The following is a 20,505-nucleotide window of genomic DNA, read 5'->3' on the forward strand; positions in this document are numbered from 1 at the left end:
CCTGAACGAAATTCCCAATCAGTTCAGATGCTTGCTTGCAAGTAATGGATGGTTCACATAAATAGAGATTCCTTGGGTAGATCTTATAACTCCTACGCAAAGCCCTGGCATTCACTCTTATTGAATTGGCGCAAGTCACACTTCAGCCCTAACTAAATCACTTGAGCCAGGAATTTGCTGACAGTCTTAGCTAAATTCACATGGACTAGAATTGGGAGCTTGAGTACAGTCAGTTTTCAATGCGTCTCAATGAAAATTAGCTACAGTTTGAGAAAAGGTGAGGATACCTGGAAGCTTAAAAGTCAACCAACAGATACGCACTATCTCTATAAATCATTCTGAATCTCAGAGATATTTTAAAATGATACTTAACTCTCTTCCTTAGAAAGAGCCCACATGGTATTTTATACCAGTTATATTAAAAAGTAACTCCCTAGCCCTAACCGGTTTGGCTCAGTGGATAGAGCGTCGGCCTGCAGACTGAAGGGTCCCAGGTTTGATTCCAGTCAAGGGCATGTACCTTGGTTGCTGGCACATCCCCAATAGGGGGTGTGCAGGAGACAGCTGATCAATGTTTCTCTCTCATTGATGTTTCTAATTCTCTATCCCTCTGCCTTCCTCTCTGCAAAAAAAAAATCAATAAAATATACTATAAAAAAATAAATAAAATAAAAAAGTAACTCCCTATGGAAAATGGCAATAAGTAGCTCTAGTAAGAACAGTTTGTAAAATATGTAACTGCCATGCCAAATTTAAAAAAAGAAGAAAAAGAAAAAGAAAAGTCAGATTGCAGGTAGAGGCCATGAAAATCAAATTGACAATTAGTTTGCTTTCTTCATCTTTTTTTGTAAAAGATCTTTGACCTGAAAATTAAATGTATTTGTAACATAAATAAAGCAAAATACAAAAGTCCTCAACTAAATGAGCTTAGGAAGTGCCTAAAGACCCATCAGGGACAGCTTGTGAAAAGGCAGTTGTCCTGACCATAAATCCCAACACCACATTTGGAAGAAAATATTGTCTCTGAAATAAAAGATCTGAATTCAGAACGCTCAACCGTTATAATACAAAAACAATGTGGGTTAAAACATATTGGATTATGCTGCTGTAGATATTAATACTTGTCAAGCAGAGTTGCTAAGATTAAATAATAAAACAAATGAATTAACAAATAACCTAATACATAAGTAGGAGTAATTCAGTTACTTTTGTTAAATACTATGTGTTTTTAGAATTTGAAATGAAAAGGGATAGTAGCATTTAATGAATTCGCTGTCTTTCTTACTCATCTTTGTTTTTTATGATTCTTATAAAGTTGGTTTTTTAAATATGTTTGTATTGATTTTAGAGAGAGAGGAAGAGAAAGGAAGAGAAACATCTACGGGCTGCTTCCTGCATGCCCCCTACTGTGCCCTGACAAGGAATCCAACTGGTAACCCTTTGGTGCAGGGGATGATGCTCAACTAACTCAGCCACCCCGGCCAGGGGTTAAAGCTGTTTTTATTGTATTTGAATCCTCACCTTCATCTGCTACTATAGTGTTGAGAGAGGATGAGAAACTTCCCAATGGAGTCACATTTAAAAATCATCCTTTGTGGAGAATCTCAAGCCATCATGCTTCATATTGCTTGTATAATAGCACTGAATTATCTTACTCACTACAGCAACCCAGGGTTTACCAACTATTGTATTATGTTCATATATTTTATTTTACACCTCAATATATACTACCCCCCCCCCCCCCACACACACACCGCAGAATTCAGGACCACTGGCAGTTTTACATCTCCAGTTCATACCCTAGGGGGAGCCAAGAGATAGTCACTGATATTCCAGTCCACCGTGTTCCCTGTGTCACACCTGGGTGCCTCAGGGAATCACAGGAAAACATAGATCTGGTTTTTCAAGTAAATCATGCTGGTTCTGCATCCAGGCTCAGGAAACTACCCTTCAGAGGCTAGCTCTAGGAACTATAATTATAAATAAAGCTTCCATTTAATGAGTGGATTCTTCAGTCATTGTTCTTCCTCATTACATTTATTTTAACTGTCCATCTCGTGTCTTTTGTTTGACATATTTTATTAAATATATACTATTTACCTGAGTACAGGTCAGGTACTGTCCATATAATAATGCCCAGAGCAGACCTGTAACTCGTCTTACTGAATTTCCATATGTTGATAACATCAGTCAACTCCAAAAGGCTTTTTGGCAGGTGTACTTGATTTAATAGCCCTAACATTTTTAGGGGTTTGACATTCTATTAATTCTTCATGGAGTCTTAAGGGAAATTCTGAAATACTTATTTTATTTGTGTAAATGTGATTAATGAAACATAAATAGATTTGCTCTTGATAAACACCAGCATATTCAATTAGATTGCTTTCTGATTCTCCATTGATCGGCCCTTTAGAAACTCCCTACAACTCTCCTGACACCATCCCAGTCCCTCCACCAAAGCATCGCTTATGTATTCCAGATATTAATTAAATTTGTAATCCTGGAAAGAAATTACCTTCATGTTTTAAAAATATATAAATATATAAAGGAGTTTTTCATAAGAAAAGATAATTCTGGATCTTCAATGAAGGAGATATTCAGAGCAGTGCTAACAGCCACTAGAAGGGACTCTACAAATATACGTACAGGTTTGTATAGGGGGAAATCTTTGTTTTGGTTCCCTTTCCAGTTTATTTGGGAGCTCAAGTCATGGAATCTGGGAAGTGTCTGCCACATTTTGTTTAAAAGATGTTGGCTGAGAAAGCGTGGTTCAGTGGTTGAGTGTTGACCTATGAACCAGGTCATGGTTCCATTCCCGGTCATGGCAAATGCCCCAGCTCCAGTTGAGAGCTCAATCCCCAATGTGGGTTGTGCAGGAGGCAGCCATTCAATGATTCGCTCTCAATGATGTTTCTATCTCTCTCTCCCTCTCCTTCCTCTCTGAAATCAATAAAAAATACTTTAAAAGATGTTGACCTTTGCACTATAAAATTCACCAAATCATGTGACTATGCCAGTGACATTTTAATATCTTTCAGGTTACTGAACCTTAAAACAAGGAGAGACTTCTGAAAGAAGAAACTTGGAATTCTAAAAATAAAATCAAACACAATAGATAGATTCAGTCCTAAATATTATTTGTTTTAAAATATAGAAGGTAGGTTTTTGTTGGGGGTCAGGTGTTGTCTGGAGGATACAGTAGAGATGACAAATAAGGGTGGTGGCAAAAAAGAGGTCTATAATCATAAAATGGTGTATATTTATTGTTTTGTCTTTCTATTAATCATTATCTGCCCTGATTTCTTTTTTCCTTTTTTAGTAGTATACTCCAACACTCTTTGGTCCAAATTAAATCAGTTATCTTTTTCTTCTGGTTTCTGTTTTTGTAACCAGCATAATTTAGAAATAGTGATAATCTCTTTAACCATGTGGTTTGGAAAATATTTTAAATGTAGGTGAGGAAAGAGAAGAATGAAGGGGACATGTGGGGAAAGAAGGAGTCAGGTGACAGAAGGCAAGTTCTTATTAGCCTTTGGAGTTATTTCTTATTTCCAACTGCTTATATTTTCCCCCTTTATCTTATGAAACATTTTCACATCCTTATAAAAATTTTCATATTTTTTTATTTTTGATTTCAAGAGTGACTTTGGATCATTTTTCTAAGATTTTGGACTTTATGTCACATTATTGAATAACTTTGTACAAATAGGTTGATGGCATTGTTGTGCAGCCCTTAATATTTGTCCTTTATATATATTTAGCTGATCAAAAAATTGCCATAATAATGATACTTGTAGGAGATCATTTATTTTAAATTTAGAGTGGGTATTTTGTTCCATCTAATGATAGTTTCTCTTTTGGACTTTGATGTGATACTCTCAGTAATATTCCCAAGTAATATATTTTAAAATATGAAAATTTTGAAATCATAATTAAAATGAATCTCAAAATGCAATGTGGAAATTGTTTTGACAGTAGAAAGGTCATTAGCAAATGTAAAAAAAAAGTCTTGTTTAACCATGTATATATGTCCTTTGTTCAGCTATTCAGGTACCCTGTTAACCAAATCCCATAGTAAATGTTCCCTTAATGATTCAAGCCACCCCCCTTGATTTCAAAATGATCTCAGGTGATAGTCAGGTGTGAGTGCGGTGGCAAGATCGATTCTCACGAAGCTCTGTTCAGTCACGCAGGGTTCTGAAAAATTTAGAGAAAAGGTGATGGTTATTTCATTTCTCCTGGGTCAGGTTTTGAGGTCAGCATGATGAAAAGCTGTGGGAGGCACATTCAGCAGTATTTTCTTTTCTTTTAATGGTCCACAGGCTTTGGTTCTAGTTATTTAATTTGGATTCTCACTGTGAAGCAACACATCTTCTAACTGTGTGCTGAGGCAGAGAAGTGGAGCATGAGGTTGTGGTGAGCGGTGGCCAGGCCTGGCCACAAGAAACCCCCCATGAAAATCACGCAGAAACATTTAGTCACTATAGCATGAACGCAGAGAAGAGTGACCTTGTCCAGGCAAAGAAAGAAATTCAAGGTCTGTACCCCCAGCATTAAGTCCAGCATATGTGGCCTGGTAAAAGGTTTATTTTCAATTATTGTTGAAGTAATTATGTGCTGAGTTGAATCCACAGATTAGTGCTTTGCTGATATGAGTCCACAGATTTGGGGATTTAGTGAAGTAGACCACCACACTTTGGCACAACTCCATGAGACATGAGGGAGGAAAAGGTAGCCAGACCCAACCCTCTAGAAGCTGTTTGTAACTCTGTGTATCTTATTAGTTTTAAGAGTAAGTCAGCATAAAAACAAATCTGAAACATCCAAATTGTTATTTATCCCTTTGTTTCATGAATACTGCCTCTGTGATCTGGCCAAATGCAGGAGCCAATCAATATATTTTTTGGCGTTTTACACACACACACACACACACACACACACACAATACACACATTTGATTCTCTTTAAAATGAATTTGGAAAAAATAGAAGAATGTATAATGTGTGTCATGCTCATCTTCATCCTCTAATATATAAAATAGTAATGTAGCAAATGAGTTTCACTTGAAGTCCTTATATGCGTTATTATTAGTACATCATTACATGTGTTATTATTAGGACATTAGGACATTATTAGGACATCTAGGGAACTTCTAGAACCTAGGCCATTGGAATCGTCTTAGGCTTCAAGGACAAATAGCCTGTAGATCACAGATTCACCTTCCTACTAGGTGTCAGGAGCAGGAAGTGTTTGCACAGTGGGCTCACAAGTAAAGATCACAGCAGGGCCAAGCCCTTCCTTCCCAGGTAGAAGTTAACTTGTTGATTTTTTTTTTTTTTTTTGGTTTAAGAAAGACCCACATAGACTTGGCCATTCCCAGGCACATATCTGGGTTTGGGGCTTGGTTCCTGGTGGAGGTGGGGTGTCCAGTAGGCAGCTAATCGATGTTTTACTCTCACATAAATGTTTCTCTCTTTCTCCCTCTCCCTTTCTCTCTTTAAAAAAAAAGAAAAAAACTCATTAAACAAAAACACACAACCACATAAATGTCAAAGAAATGTCAAATAATTCCAGAGTTAACATTTATTGAATAGCATCGTGACCTCCTTTAAATACTTTTTTTAGTTATTAATTCATGTAGTTATAATTATATCCCCAATTTATAAAGGAGAAAAGTAGAGAACACATTCCTTACCATGATTACAGAGCTAGAGGTCATCAGAGATAAGATTTTGACCTAGTGACTTACATAACCTCAGAGTAACAAGAGCAGAAACTAGAATTTGGCCCAAGGTATTTGTCTTCAAGATGCGAGCTCTTAGCCAGTACTTGACACTGTCTTCACATACATACATTGTTTTACAAGCACGATATTACAGTCTTAGCTGGTGTATAGGTGGTTAGAGTGTCAGCCTTGAACTGAAGGGTGGCAAGTATAATTCTGGTCAGAGCTTGTACCTCAGTTGAGGGCTTGATCCCTAGTGGGAGTTGTGCAGGAGGCAACTGATCCGTGATTCTCTCTCATTGATGTTTCTCTCTCTCTCTCCCTTTCCCTTCCTCTCTAAAATCAATAATAAATAAATAAATAAATAAATAAATAAATAAATAAATATAATAGTGACATATCAAACTACAGCGAGAAGGCTGGGGCAGGTTGGCGGGGTTAAGAGATCAACCGAAGGACTTGTGTGCATGCATTAAGCATAACCAATGGATGCAAGACACTGGTTGGGAGGTGGAGGGCATGTGCTGTGTGGGTAGGGGAGGCCAGGTGGTGGTCAATGGGGAAAAGGAGACATATGTACTACTATTTGTAATACTTTAAGCAATGAAATAAAATTTTAAAAATAAATAAAAGCTATCTTTACAAAAATAATTTAAACAATAAAAAATAAAATAAATATATTGCAGATCTCTTTTTACTGATAAGAAAACCTGGTCTTAAGATTTTGTCATTTCCCCTTTGTTGCTAACTTATTAAATGCTACAGCTGGAATTCAAGCCCAAGTTTGTCTGAGTCAGTGGAACTCCTGCCTGAGGGGATAATTTGCATATTAGGCATATATATATATATGAAATTTAGAAAGCATGGCCTAATTTAAAAATTCACATGTCCTTTGACCAACAATTCCACAACTAGAAATTGTAACATTAATATTTGTGATGCATAACAAGATGAATGAGTTAACTGCAGCATCCTGAAAAGGTTTTACATGGAAAAACTAAAGCTATCTACAGGTGAAGTAATACACAGCGAATTAAGATGTATTCACAATCAAATATCAGTTACTCTTTGCAAACATGATTGACTCTGATGTGCTTATATGAAGCATCTACATACTATCCCATTATGTGAACAAAGCCACCTAGCAAAATGTACAAACATGTATTTTTCTTTTACTTGCACACACACACACACACACACACACACACACGGGCACACAAAACCTGTCCAGAATCCAGAAAGCAGAGGTAATGCCTAAAACAAATCTAGTTTTAGAAATCTAGATAAAAGTAAAAAAATAAAAGTGATTGAGTTGGAGAAGTGATGGGGACCCAGTTTCAGCAGGAAAGGTATGCCAATATCTACGCTGGGATAATTTTGTTTAGGCCACAGTGAGGGATTCCCCACTGAGCTATCTGGGGGCTAGTTTTAATAATTATTTTAATCAATATACTTGTAGACTTTAAAAAAATCAAGTACTACTGCTACACGGCTAATCCAGATTCAGCAAGCTTCTAACAGTCAAATCTATCCTGCTCCCCAGAGGCAACACTTTTAATAATGCCAGCTATTATTTTTAGCAGTTTTCCCCCCATTTTAACATGCATATCTGAAATTTTTTTATCAGTTTTAGATTTTAGATATTTGTCTTATTGTATATGGGAATTTTAACTCTCTTAAAGCTATTTACCTTGCATTTCATTTCCACTTCTCTTTTTCCTCCCCATCCTCCCAATATGGCAGTATAGCTAGTCAGGAAGTACATATATTTGATAAGTATTGATCACTGCTGAAAGGAAAATGTTTATTATGATTATTCTTTCTCTTGTTCATATTTTTTAGTTTATTTAGATACCATTAGTGCCTATTTTTTATATTCTTATTTTCTTGAATAGTTTTCTTCTTTCTTTGTCTAACAACTTTGTTAAATGGTTCTCAATATAATTCGCCACATGGAGAGGTGAGCCAGATAATTTACTGATTCCTTGTTTTTTCTGATACACTTTGGACTGATGGTTGCATTGGAAGTGGGACTGCTGTAGTGCTGCAAGCACAGCATTCCAGAGACCCACAAGGGAAAATGATGTCTGATGATACGGTTTATTTGTAGCATCAGATGCAAAATCAAAGAAGTGCCCTCCTTGGGTTCCCAACATCCCCCCATCTCTGCCCATCCTCCATGGACAATGTCCAGAGGTTCTGCGCCATAATAAAGCTTAGTTCTTTGGAGCCTGCGTTGTCTGCCATGGGCCCCAGGCCATGCTCAGTGGTGTCAGTCTCCGTACAGGTAGCTTCGTGCTGCTCCAGGCTGTGCTCCGTGGCTGTGCTGTATCCAGGCTCCTGCCTGGAACCTGCGTCTGGAGTCCACATAGCCATTGGCCACAGGGCTGCCAGGGCCACAGGCTTACTATGAAGAGAGACTGTGCAAGGCTGACTTCCCTGGGGTTGTATTATCTCGGCTTGGGAAGGACCAGGAGCTTTTTCAAAGTAACCAATCAACTTCCCAGGCGTTTGTGGGCCTGTGGCCAATTGATCCCTTTCCCAGGTTAGACTGACAAGCCTCTCTGACAACCATTTTGGCTTTTCTTGTGCATGTACTTACCTCCCTCTTTATCCCCTGGCTCCCATCCCCCGCCATGATCTTTGGGGAACAGTTTGGTGATTCCCTGGGGAGTGTGTGAAGCTGTAACTTCCTGATGAAGCAAGCAGGCTCATGCTCCCCAGTTGATTACAGGTAATAATGTCTAATTCCCTTTGCTCCCTTCTTTTGTCAATAGCTAGCTACTTACACTAACATGATGACTCTTAGTAGTCGCTATGCAATTGGCAAGGTGGAAGTTTAATCAGGCTGTATTATGTGTTACAATATTGTTTCTGGAATCTTTCCTTTCTTCTTGATGTATTTTGTCATTTTGATGGAGCAATTTCTCCAACACCATCCTCAAATAAGTTATGTGTGAAGTGTATTCTTCGAAAACTTAATGAAAAATATTTTCATTCTACTTTTACTACTTAACTGAAAGTTAGGCAATGCACATATATTTTTTTCAAATTTTTAGACGATGTTTGCATGTGTGTGTTTGTATAATACAGAATGGTAAGCGGTAAATGTTAACTACATAAATTTGTAGAATTAAAACATCTCAGGAGAAACTCCAGAAAACAGATGAGGATGGGTAAATGGGGTACCCTCAAATATTTTTAGGAATTTTTTTAACTCAAAGCAGGACAATGGGACTTCTGGTTTCTGGTCTGGCATGTAAGAATCTTGGAAGTTGTCACTCTGCCCTAATAATAAGTAAAAAGCTAAACCAACTGAAAAATCAACAACTTCTCAGATTCATGAGGGAGGCGCAGTCACTGTGCAAAGACTGGCCGCTAACTTGGAGAGAGAGGGAGAGACCTACAGGCTAATACGGAGAAGTGCTCTCCCAGGAGGGAGGCCGCAAGCAGAAAGCTGGGCAGGCACCAGTGCCAGGAAAGGGATGTCTGACCCGGGACTGGAATTGCTGGCGGCTCACGGTGGCCTCTTCTGAGAGTCCAAAACTGAGAACCCAGTGACAACCAGGGTGTCTCTCACCTTCGTGAATTTTGCCACCAAGGGCTGAACCTCATTCGCAAAGTGAACATTGGAACAACATCTCATGTGTTTCCAGGAGATGGAGGGGAAAAGGATAATAATTAGACAAAGCTGCTTCCCTAATGTCTATTCAAATTGCTGCTTTTTAAAAAATCAGGTTGTATTATTCTGCATTTTTACAACATAGCACTCTGAAACTATTAATGTCCATTAATTTAATCAATGAATTTTAAAAAGAATAACTGGGATTTTAGGAACATGAAAATATATTTCTATTCCTCACTTAAATCCTGGTTTTTCCAGCCTTTCATTGAAAGATTATCCATACGTTATGTAGTATTATAGGATGTATAAGTAAGTCCTAAAAAGAACAAATTTTCCTTTGATCTGTTTTGAATCTCAAATATATCGAGACTATTTCTGTCTGGCAATATGGGTGGGGGAATTAGTGTAGCCCATACCCAAAAAGGATTTTTAAAACAGATGCTTTTTGTGAAGTATTGATTTTCTAAATCCAGGTAGTTTTCATTTAAAATATTCATAGATATGGAAAAATCAGAGGACGTGAAGAGATAAAATGAAAAGGCACACAATATATAAAAATAATGTCTATATTTGTGGGAAAATTTATAATTCTATTGCTTAAATAATTGTGGCATCAATTTTAACATTTAATGCAACATTGAGCTTAAAAGATTAAAATATTGTTTTAAAAAATGGATTTAACAATGCATTCCATTGATAATATTCTATAAATAAATTGCTTCAAATATTTTTAAAAAGTGAGGGAACTCTTTATTGATTAAATAAAATGGGGTATTGGCTTTATACACCTCAGGGAACATATAATAATGATTTTCCCATTACTAGACTGAAAATTTTAATGGATGGGCAATAAAGTTAATAGATCATGATATTGCTATTCTTTTTATTATTTAAATTTTACTGATATTTTATAATGTTATTATTGAAGAATTCCAAATAAGCCCAACATAATAGCTAGAGGTTCAAGTTACAAAATATTACGGCAGGTGTGTTTTGTTTTTCTTTTATCATTTAACTTTGTTTCTTTTTTCTCTTTAGCTTGGGGTAGTGAATTTGAGTATGGGAGGACATCTTCCTATCTAATAAAAGAGAAACATGGTAATTAGCCGTACATCCGCTACCCTTCCCATTGGCTGATCAGGGCGATATGCAAATTAACTGCCAGCCAAGATGGTGACTGGCACCCAGGCAGCTTGAAGTTAACATGAGGCTTGCTTGCTTCAGTGACGGAGGACTCCAGTGTTCCCCACCGCCTTGCCGGCCTCTGAGCTTGCAGTTTGAAACATTGTTACGAATATAGAAGCTAAACAAAATCCCAGAAACCTGCTTTCTGCCAGCCAGGATCTCAGAGCTGGAGTTGATACAGTGTTTCGATTATAGAACCCAAACAAACCAGATACCTGCTTTCAGCAGCAGAGTCCTCGATGGAGCCAGAGCTAAAGCTGGCCCAGAATAAAAAAGAAAAAAAAAAAAGATAAAAAGGAGCAGTTGGAAGCTTCAGTCACCCGCCAACCTAAAAACAGCCCTCAGCCCCTCACCCAGGCTGGCCAGTCACCCCAGTGGGGACCCCCACCCTGAAGGGTGTGTGACCAGCTGCAAACAGCCATCATCCCCTCACCCAGGCTGGCGAGGCACCCCAGTAGGGACCCCCACCCTGATCCAGGACACCCTTCTCTGCAAAGCAGCCGGCCCCCACCCATGCACCAGGCTTCTATCCTATATAGTAAAAGGGTAATACGCTTCCCAGCACCGGGATCAGCGGAGGTGAGAGGCCTCCCGGCACCAGGATCAGTGTGATAGGGGGCAGGGCCCAAACCCCCTGATCGCCCTGCGGCTCTGTGTGTGACAGGGGGCGGGGCCACAACCTCCCTATCTGCCCTGCTCTGTTCGTGACAGGGGAAGGAGCCCCAACCCCCTGCTGTGAAATTCAGTAGCATAATGTTATGAAAAATCACCAGATGTGTTGCTTTTAATCAGGTGGCTATGAAAGACCTCAGTGGAAATGAATACTAGAATTGAAGGGCAGCCTCAGATGTGGATGGAGGAGACTTCCAAACAAAAGGAAAGTGAATACAAAGTCTGTGCCTGATAGGGGGGAGCTCCCCAAGCCCCTGATTGCCCAGCGGCTCTGTGTGTGACAGGGTGCGGTGCCCCAACCCCCCCTCCACGGGCCCTGCTCTGTGTGTGACGGGGTAGAGCCATAACCTCCCCACTGGCCCTGCCCTGAGTGTGACAGTGGCAGCGCCCCAACCCCCTGATCGGCCCTGCTCTGTGGGTGACGGGGGGAGCTCCCCAACCCCCTGATGGGCCCTGGTCTGTGAGTGAGAGGGTACGGAGCCCCAATCCCCCTGATGGGCCCTGCTCTGTGCATGACAGGGGGCTGCGCCCCAACTCCCTGAGGGGCCCTGCTCTGTGCGTGACAGGGGGCAGCGCCCCAACCCCCTGATTGGCCCTGCTCTGTGCATGACAGGGGGCCGTGCCCCAACTCCCCAATCGGCCCTGCTCTGGGCCCGACCAGGGGCTGCACCTAGGGATTGGGCCTGCCCTCTGCCACCCGGAAGCAGGCCTAAGCCAGCAGGTCGTTATCTCCCGAGGGGTCCCAGACTGCTAGAGGCACAGGACGGGCTGAGGTACCCCCACTCCCCCCGAGTGCACAAATTTTTGTGCATCGGGCTTCTAGTATGATAATAAAAGGGTAATATGCTAATTAGGCCGGATGTCTTCCGTGTAGCCCTTCACATGGTGGCTCCTAATCATCTCCTTCATTCTACCCCACATTCACTTACCTCAGATCTGCTTGACATTCATCAAATCCAGTTCTTTCTCGGGGACTTTGTATTCACTTTCCTTTTGTTTGGAAGTCTCTTCCATCCACATCTGAGGCTGCCCTTCAATTCTAGTATTCATTTCCACTGAGGTCTTTCATAGCCACCTGATTATAAGCAACACATCTGGTGATTTTTCATAACATTATGCTACTGAATTTCACAGCATCCCTTAATAGTTGAAATTATCTTCTCTATTCACAAATTTAGTGTTTATTGACAAAACATGAAACATAAATGTAAATATTTTGGAGAATGATATCTTTATATTTTACTATTTTTTTCTATTCTAAGCATCTAGAATAAGGCCTGATGCATAAGGGATTTGGTAAATGTTGTTGACTAACTTCAACTCACATTGGTTTCTTAGCAGAAAATTAGAGAGGAGGAAAAGGTGAAAGACACCAATGCTTGAAAATTTTCTATTCCCTTGGATCTCTAAGATAACACTGTTTTGATATCATGTCTACATATAATTTATATCATGGCTATCACGTATGTTTGATTTTGTTGTTGTTGTTTTAATCCTCACCCAAGGATATTTTTCCATTGATTTTTAGAAAGAGTAGAAGAGAGGGAAAAACAGAGAGAAATATTGATGTGAGAGAAACATATGGATTGCTTGCCTCGTGCACACACCCTGACCAGGGCCTGGGCAGGGAGGAACCTGCAACCAAGGTACGCGCTCTTGACTGGAATCAAACCCAGGACCCTCCGGTTGATGTTCTATTCACTGAGCCAAGCTGGCTAGGGTTTGGCTGTCACATGTTTTATTGGCTTTATACATTAAGAATACTTACCATTGTATATATATATACTAGAGGCCCAGTGCACAAAAAATGGTGCACTGGCGGGGGAGGGGGACGTCCCTCAGCCCCACTTGTGCTCTCTCACAGCCTAGGACCCCTTGGGAGATAATGACCTGCTGGCTTAGGCCTGCACCCGGGTGGCAGAGGGCAGGCCCAACCCCTAGGTGCCTGCCCCACAGCCCCTGGTCGGGCTCAGAGCAGGGCCGAGTGGGGAGTTGGGGTGCCACCCCCTGTCATGCACAGAGCAGGGCGGATCGGGAGGTTGCGATGCCACCCCCAGTCACGCTCAGGTTAGGGCCGATTGAGGGGTTGGGGCGCCTCACCCTGTCACACTAAAGGCAGGTTCGATGGGGAGGTTGCGACGCCACCCACTGTCATGCACAGAGCAGGGCTGATCAGGGGGTTGGGGCGCTGCCCCCTGTCACGCACATAGCAGGGCCCATCAGGGGGGTTGAGGCTCCGTACCCTGTCACGCACAGAGCAGGACTGATCAGGGGGTTGGGGAGCTCCCCACTGTCACACACAGAGTAGGGCCGATAGGGGAGTTTGGGCACCACCCCCTGTCACCCACAGAGCAGGGCCGATCCAGGGTTGGGGCACTCCACCCTGTCACACTCAGGGCAGGGCCAATGGGGAGGTTGCGGCTCCACCCTGTCACACACAGAGCAGGGCCCATGGGGAGGTTGGGGCGCTACACCCTGTCACACACAGAGCAGGGCCGATCAGGGGGTTGGGGAGCTTCCCCCTATCAGGCACAGAGCAGGGCCGATTAGGAGGTTGGGGCGCCTTCCCCTGTCACAAACAGAGCAGGGCGGATAGGGAGGTTTTGGCCCTGTCCACTGTCACACACAGAGCCGCAGGGCAATCAGGGGGTTTGGGCGCTGCCCCCTGTCACGCTGCTCCAGGGGCCAGGAGGCCCGACAGCTCCGCTGATCCCAGTGCTGGGAGGCCTGCTGCTCCGCTGATCCCAGTGCTGGGAGGCCTCCCTGCTCCACTGATCCCAGTGCTGGGAGGCTCTGCTGATCCCGGTGCCAGGAGGCCTCACAGCTCTGCTGATCCCGGTGCTGGGAGGCATATTACCATTTTACTATATAGGATAGAGGCCTGGTGCATGGGTGGGGGCCGGCTGGTTTGCCCTGAAGGGTGTCCTGGATCAGGGTGGGGGTCCCGCTTGGGTGCCTGGCCAGCCTGGATGAGGGGATGATGGCTGTTTGCATCTGGTCACAACCCCTTCAGGGTGGGGGTCGCCACTGGGGTGTCTGGCCAGTCTGGGTGAGGGGCTGAGGGCCGTTTTCAGGCTGGCGGGTGACTGAAGCTCCGAACTTCTCCTTTTTTTCTTATTCTGGGATTTATTTACCTTCTATGGCTGTCACTGGAACTGAGAGCCGGCTTTAGCTCTGAGGCTTGGCTCCAGCTCTGAGACCTCGGCTATTGAAAGCAGGTATCTTGTTTGTTTGGCTTCTATAATTGAAACACTACTGCAACTCCAGCTCGGCCAGCTGGCTGAAAGCATGGGGTTTGTTTAGCTTCTATAATTTCAACATTGTTTCTTAGAGTGCAAGCTCAGAGCCCAGCAGCAGCAGGCGGGGAACCTTGGCTTCTTCCTTCACTGGAGCAAGAAAGCCTCCTGTTCGCTTCAGCAGCCTGGCTGCCGGCCGCCATCTTGGTTGGCAGTTAATTTGCATATCACCCTGATTAGCCAATGGGAAGCGTGTCGGAGGTATGGTTAATTACCATGTTTGCCTATTATTAGATAGGAGATATATATATATATATATATATATATATATATATATATATATATATATATATACTCAGGATGCTATTTTTAAATTCACATGTATAGGTCTATTTTTTTAAATAAAGATTTGTTACTATTTTTATACTTGAGTCTTTCAGGTATTTATATCAAGTTTATTGAAATAATTTATCGAGTTATCTATTAAGGACACTTAGTAAGTTTGCATGTCTTGGCCAGCATGAATAATGCTGCAATGAACATAGGGGTGCATACATCTTTGTAAATAAATGATTTCAAATTTTTTTTTTTTGGTAAATACTCAGAAAAGGGGTTGCTGGGTCACATGATAACTCTATTCTTAGTTTTTTAGGAACCCCCACACTGTTTTCCATGTGGTTGTACCACTTTACATTCCCATTAGCAGTGAGTGAGAGGTCCTTAAAGACAATATAGTGTGTGTATACCATGGAATCTACTCAGCTACAAGAAAAGGTGAATACTGCCATTTTCAGCAACTTGGGTGGATCTTGAGAATATCATGCTACGTAAAATAAATCAGAAAAATTAACGAACCATGTAATTTCATTCATGGTTGTATATGTGGCATATAAAACAGAAAGCAACAAATGAACAAACAAGAAAAACAAACAAAAACTCATAGACACAGGCAAGAGTGTAGTGGTTACCAGAGGGAAGGGCAGTGGGAGGTAGAGGTATTAAAGGGTAAAGAGGGTCAAATATATGGTGAAGGAAGAAGGTTTGACTTTGGGTGGTGATCACACAATGCAGTATGCAGATAATGTGTCTGAATTGTGCTCTTGAAACCTGTATAATCATATTAACCAATATCATCCCAATAAATTTAATTAAAAAACACAGAGAAATATAACTACTTTCCTGTAGTAATAAAACTTAATCCAAATATCCAAAAAAGAAATAATTTATAAGCCATTAAATGTACCCATTCTAAGTGTGTGATTTAATTATTTTAGTAACTGTATTGCATTGTACAATCATGACCTCAGCAAGTTTTAGAATATGTCCCTCACCCCAGAAAGTCCCCCTACCCAAAAAACGTGCAGACACTTTCTTTTCCCCACCCACAGTCACAGGTAACCACAGGTCTGATTTCTGTCTCACAGATTTGCTATTACTGGACATTTCCAAATGAATATACATTCAATAAAATCATTCTCAGATGTTTTCACATTCCATTTCTGATCTTGTCCAAGTACCAGATTAATATCTGCTTAAATAGGGGGGCGTGTAAGAGCATGTGTGCTTGGTATCCCTCCCTGTTCATACCTCTGTGGCTTGAGGATGAGGGTGGCTAGTCTCAGCTTTCCTGCTTGCACAGCTTGCTGCTGCTGGCACAGGCCGGAGAAAACAGGCACGATGATGGCACTTTGGGAGCTGGTAATGATGTTCATACCAGAATGCAGAGCAGCAACCAGGACAAAGGGGGAAATTGCTGGTCACATTAGATTGCCATCTGTATACCCCTAGACTCTGGGGTTAATTTTTTAAGGGCTCCACAAAATATCAAATAACATGAAGAAGAAAACGTATCTAGATATATTTCAGCAACAAAGAAATAATCAACGGTTTTTTGGTCCATGATAGGTCCCCATTGGCAACATACATAATAGTCTTTGGATCTTTATGTTGATTTCCCCTTTATATGCATAGATAATCTATGCAGTTGTAATAATATTGAAAGCCATGATCATTTGAATTTTGTCATCATTGAGAGAATGATATCAAGCAACTGCTTTATATCATGGAGATACTTGGCTAATAGGAAACAGATGTCTATTTGGGCAAAAAATATATGTTCTTATTCCAGATTTTATTTTGGCCACAGCTGCCCCTCCAGAGATAAGTGTTTTGCTATCGGATTTAAAAAGACTTACACAAATTGCCTATTACAGCTTGATCAGAGCGACCAGCGACCCACTGCAAAGGAGGCAGCGAGGACTGTAACTTCACTCACAGTAGCCAACTCCGCCAGCTCTGACCCTCATCCCCGTCACACCAGGCCGTTCATAAGAAGCCAGGAAGCGAATGTTCGCTTCACCAGTTCCATAAAGTATATATTAGTATTTTGATTTTAATAAATGAAGAAAATGAGGTTGAGAAGGATAAGGCAGTTCAACATTACATAATTAAATTGCAAGAAGAAAGAGTAGGGGAAGGAAGGAAGGTAGGAAGGGGAAAAGAGAGCGTGGAGCCTTCATTAACCAATAATGAAGTTATACGATGCAGAAAAGATTGTTTGATTTAGTTCTATAAACCCAGTGTGCCAATAAAAAGGAGAGAAAAGTGTGGAGGGAGGGAAGGAGGGAGGGAAGGAGGGGGGGGGGGAAGAGGGAGGGAGGGAGGGAGACAAATAGCCATAGTAAAATATGTGATAGGTCTCCGAACTTGTGACCATGACAGACCTGAGAATTTCACCCAGAACAACCCAATTGCCACATGTGTATTCAACCCAAAGCATCAAGCTCTGGGCTTGATGAAGTCCTTTCAGAACTGCATTACTTTAAAAATGCAAATTTAATTTCTGCTAATGCCTCAGATCTAGTTGGTCTTTCTAAACAAGTCCCATTACTACCTTCATATTTTCTAGTAGATAAATCATGTTTAATTATAGCCATGTTAATATATATATATATATATATATATATATATATATATATGTATGTATGTATATATATGCATTTTAACTAACTTTAAAAATTTTCACTATAATATTTTCTGCTTACTTGCTACATTACTGATTTGTTAAAAAATAACGTGACTCATGCAAACCTCTCACAGAATTTCTAGTATGTTATTCACATGAGAATCAAGAGACACAAAACGACAGTTTCTCTGTGGAAAATAAAAATATGAGATATGTCCTTTATTTCTATTTATAATTGCCTTAATTTCATAGGAATATACCCTCTTTTGTTCTCCAGAACTCATGTATTTTCTTTGTAAATACCATTTTATTAGAGAGTCACAATATATTTACAGCAATTACTAGTAGCACTGTTATGCCAAACATTGTCATAAAATTATTCTTGTCACATGTATACTATTTCTATCTTCATATGTCATTTGGAAACATATAAGAAATCTATTAAATTTCTCTCCTGTGTGCTTTGTATGTATATAAAGTACACACACACAAACACACACACACACACACACACACACACACCCACTACATAAGAAACTTAATAGCTTAACTTATATATTTCTATATTTGAAAAAATGTGAAACTTATAAAGGGAGTTCATCACTTTACACATTTTTTTCTAATAATAACAGAATTTCTTTTATTTGAATTTTATTTGAAATGTTTTCTAATAAACCAACCTACATACTTTTAGAGCAAAATGTGATGTTAAATGAGATAATGATAGTTTAAACGTCAGTAAAAATGCATTGTTATCTTTCCAAGTGTTGGAGTTGGAACAAAGTACAGAAATTTCAATTTTCAAATACATTCTTCTAAGTCAGTGGATGACATTTTAACTTAAAGTTAAAAAGTTAAATTACATGGACGAGCATAATATAAGCCCTTATGAGTTTTAAGAGGTGTGCAACAATTAAAATATTATCCAGAAATCATTTTTTATCATGTGAGGTAATTTTTTCCTTACTATATATAGCAAAACACACATCAACTTTGTCAGTTTTTGATTAGTCACATATCATTGGAGATCAAACCTTAGCTTCCACTTTTGCCTGCATCTTTCTGACACTTGGCTCTTTAACATCTGAATGCTTCTATTATTTAACTGGAAATTCAATCTTAAATTGAAGATGTAAAGGCAGATGTAATAGGCAACAGAATGAGCCACTTGGTATGCCTCTAGAAATAGAGGCATGAAGATAATTAATTTTCCTGAGAGGTGAACAAGTAAAACATATTAGTAGACTCAAGTAGGGATTAGCATGTATTTGGAGTTCTATCCAGAGTCTTTAAGGATATTATCATGTGTAGCAGAACAAAGCGGGTCAGGTAAGCTTGCTCTGGTGAACTGCTAGTGGTTTCCTGGAGAGTGGGTTGAGGAGAATTATGAGACAGACTGTGAGTGCAATAGAAATGGGTCCAAGATTAATAACAATGTTTTCCATGGATGGATCTGGCCTAGAGTCAGCATTGATGCTATTAATTTTGATGTTCAACATTCAAACGCTCTTTGCCTGGTAAATAGTATGTGTATTCTTCAGTGGTCATCTACTCATCCTCCCTATTTAATTTATGAATTTATGTAGAGTTGACTCCCATTCCAAACTCCAGGAATAGGCAGGGACCATGGGCTTGATAAAAGTAACAAAGAAATGATTTACTCTGGTGCTGGAGATTGGTCAGGCATCAGCATTAGACCTACTCAATGACAGTAAGACCTACTTCGATTTTAGCTTGGTCTCTTAAAAGAGTTGCTTATTGTCTTTTTGCATAAAATAAACCTGTTAGAATGTGAGCCCTTAGCTACAAAAAAATAATCCATAGAATCCTAGAAATAAACCAAATGGTAAGAGGAATGAAAAATGGAACAAAAGCTAATTTCTGATTACATCAATTAGAATAAGCTAAACAAAAGGTAGATAAACTTCGGTTATTTGAGTAAATAAATTTAATTTTACATAGGAAAGGTGGGTTGGCTTTTCCTTCCTCCACAAAGCAGAGTCTTAATGCAACCAAGGTGTTTCATCTGTTTGATCACAACCAGGGCCAGTACCAGATTTAACAGTGGCTTGCCTATGTATCAGACCATGGCAAAGTTTGATAGGCCTATGTATTCCCAATTTCATGAGCATCAGAGAGATTCTTGTTGTATTAGGTGCTAGTTAGGGGTCAGATGCACACACAAGATAGCACGCTCATGCCCAAAGAAGAAGCTACTGTAAACAGAGGGTGAGCCAAAGGTATTGCCTAAGAAGTTGTCTTCTTTGGCTTTTTTCCAAATCCACACAGGTCCTTAAAGTGTCTCCATTTAAATGTATATATTCTGGGATGTTAGAAATTAATAATCCCTCTCCTCCTACCAGGAAATAATAGCCAAGAGAGAGGCAGCTGCAACTGGGTACTAACGTGGAGAGGTGATGAAGAAGGAATGTGTGATTTGTCTTTGAGGGAGTCTGAGGACAAAGTTCCTGCTGGCAGAATGTGGAATGATGTCCACATTAATTGCCTACTTACAGCTTGCTGTTGTTCTGCCATGTTATATTTTTAATTCTGTGGACTAGGATAAGCATGCCTTAGAGTTTCAGTCCTTGTTTTGTACCAAGACCCGCAACTAGCATGCGTTAGTATTGTGGAGTGCAGGAGTCACTATTGAGAAGTTATTCATGGGCACAGGTGTGCATGTGTATGTGTGAACTCCCTGCAGTGGATTTACAGGGGAAAAGGAATACACACCCTTTTCCACTTAATAGTTTTTCTTCTTCGTATTCTCCAGTCCCACATGATGTGATAAGTAACCATGTGCCCCTCTGTGTGTGAATTGGTGGGTCTCCAAAAGAGTGAGAAGAGCCCAGCTGGTGTGCTCAGTTGATATGGCATTATTCCATGCACCTAAAGGTTGCTGGCTCCATTCCTAGTCAGGGCACTATACCTAGGTTGCAGGCTGGAGCCCCAGTAGGGGGCATATAGGAGACAGCCGATCAATGTTTTGCTCTCACACCTATGTTTCTCTCTCTCCCTCTCTGTGCTTTTCTCTCTAAAAATAGATTTTTTTTTTTAAAGAGTGAGGAGAATTTGCCAAGTTGTTGCTGATGAAGTT

This window comes from Myotis nattereri (assembly GCF_964212035.1).
Source record: "Myotis nattereri genome assembly, chromosome: 12".
NCBI classification, from domain to species: domain Eukaryota; kingdom Metazoa; phylum Chordata; class Mammalia; order Chiroptera; family Vespertilionidae; genus Myotis; species Myotis nattereri.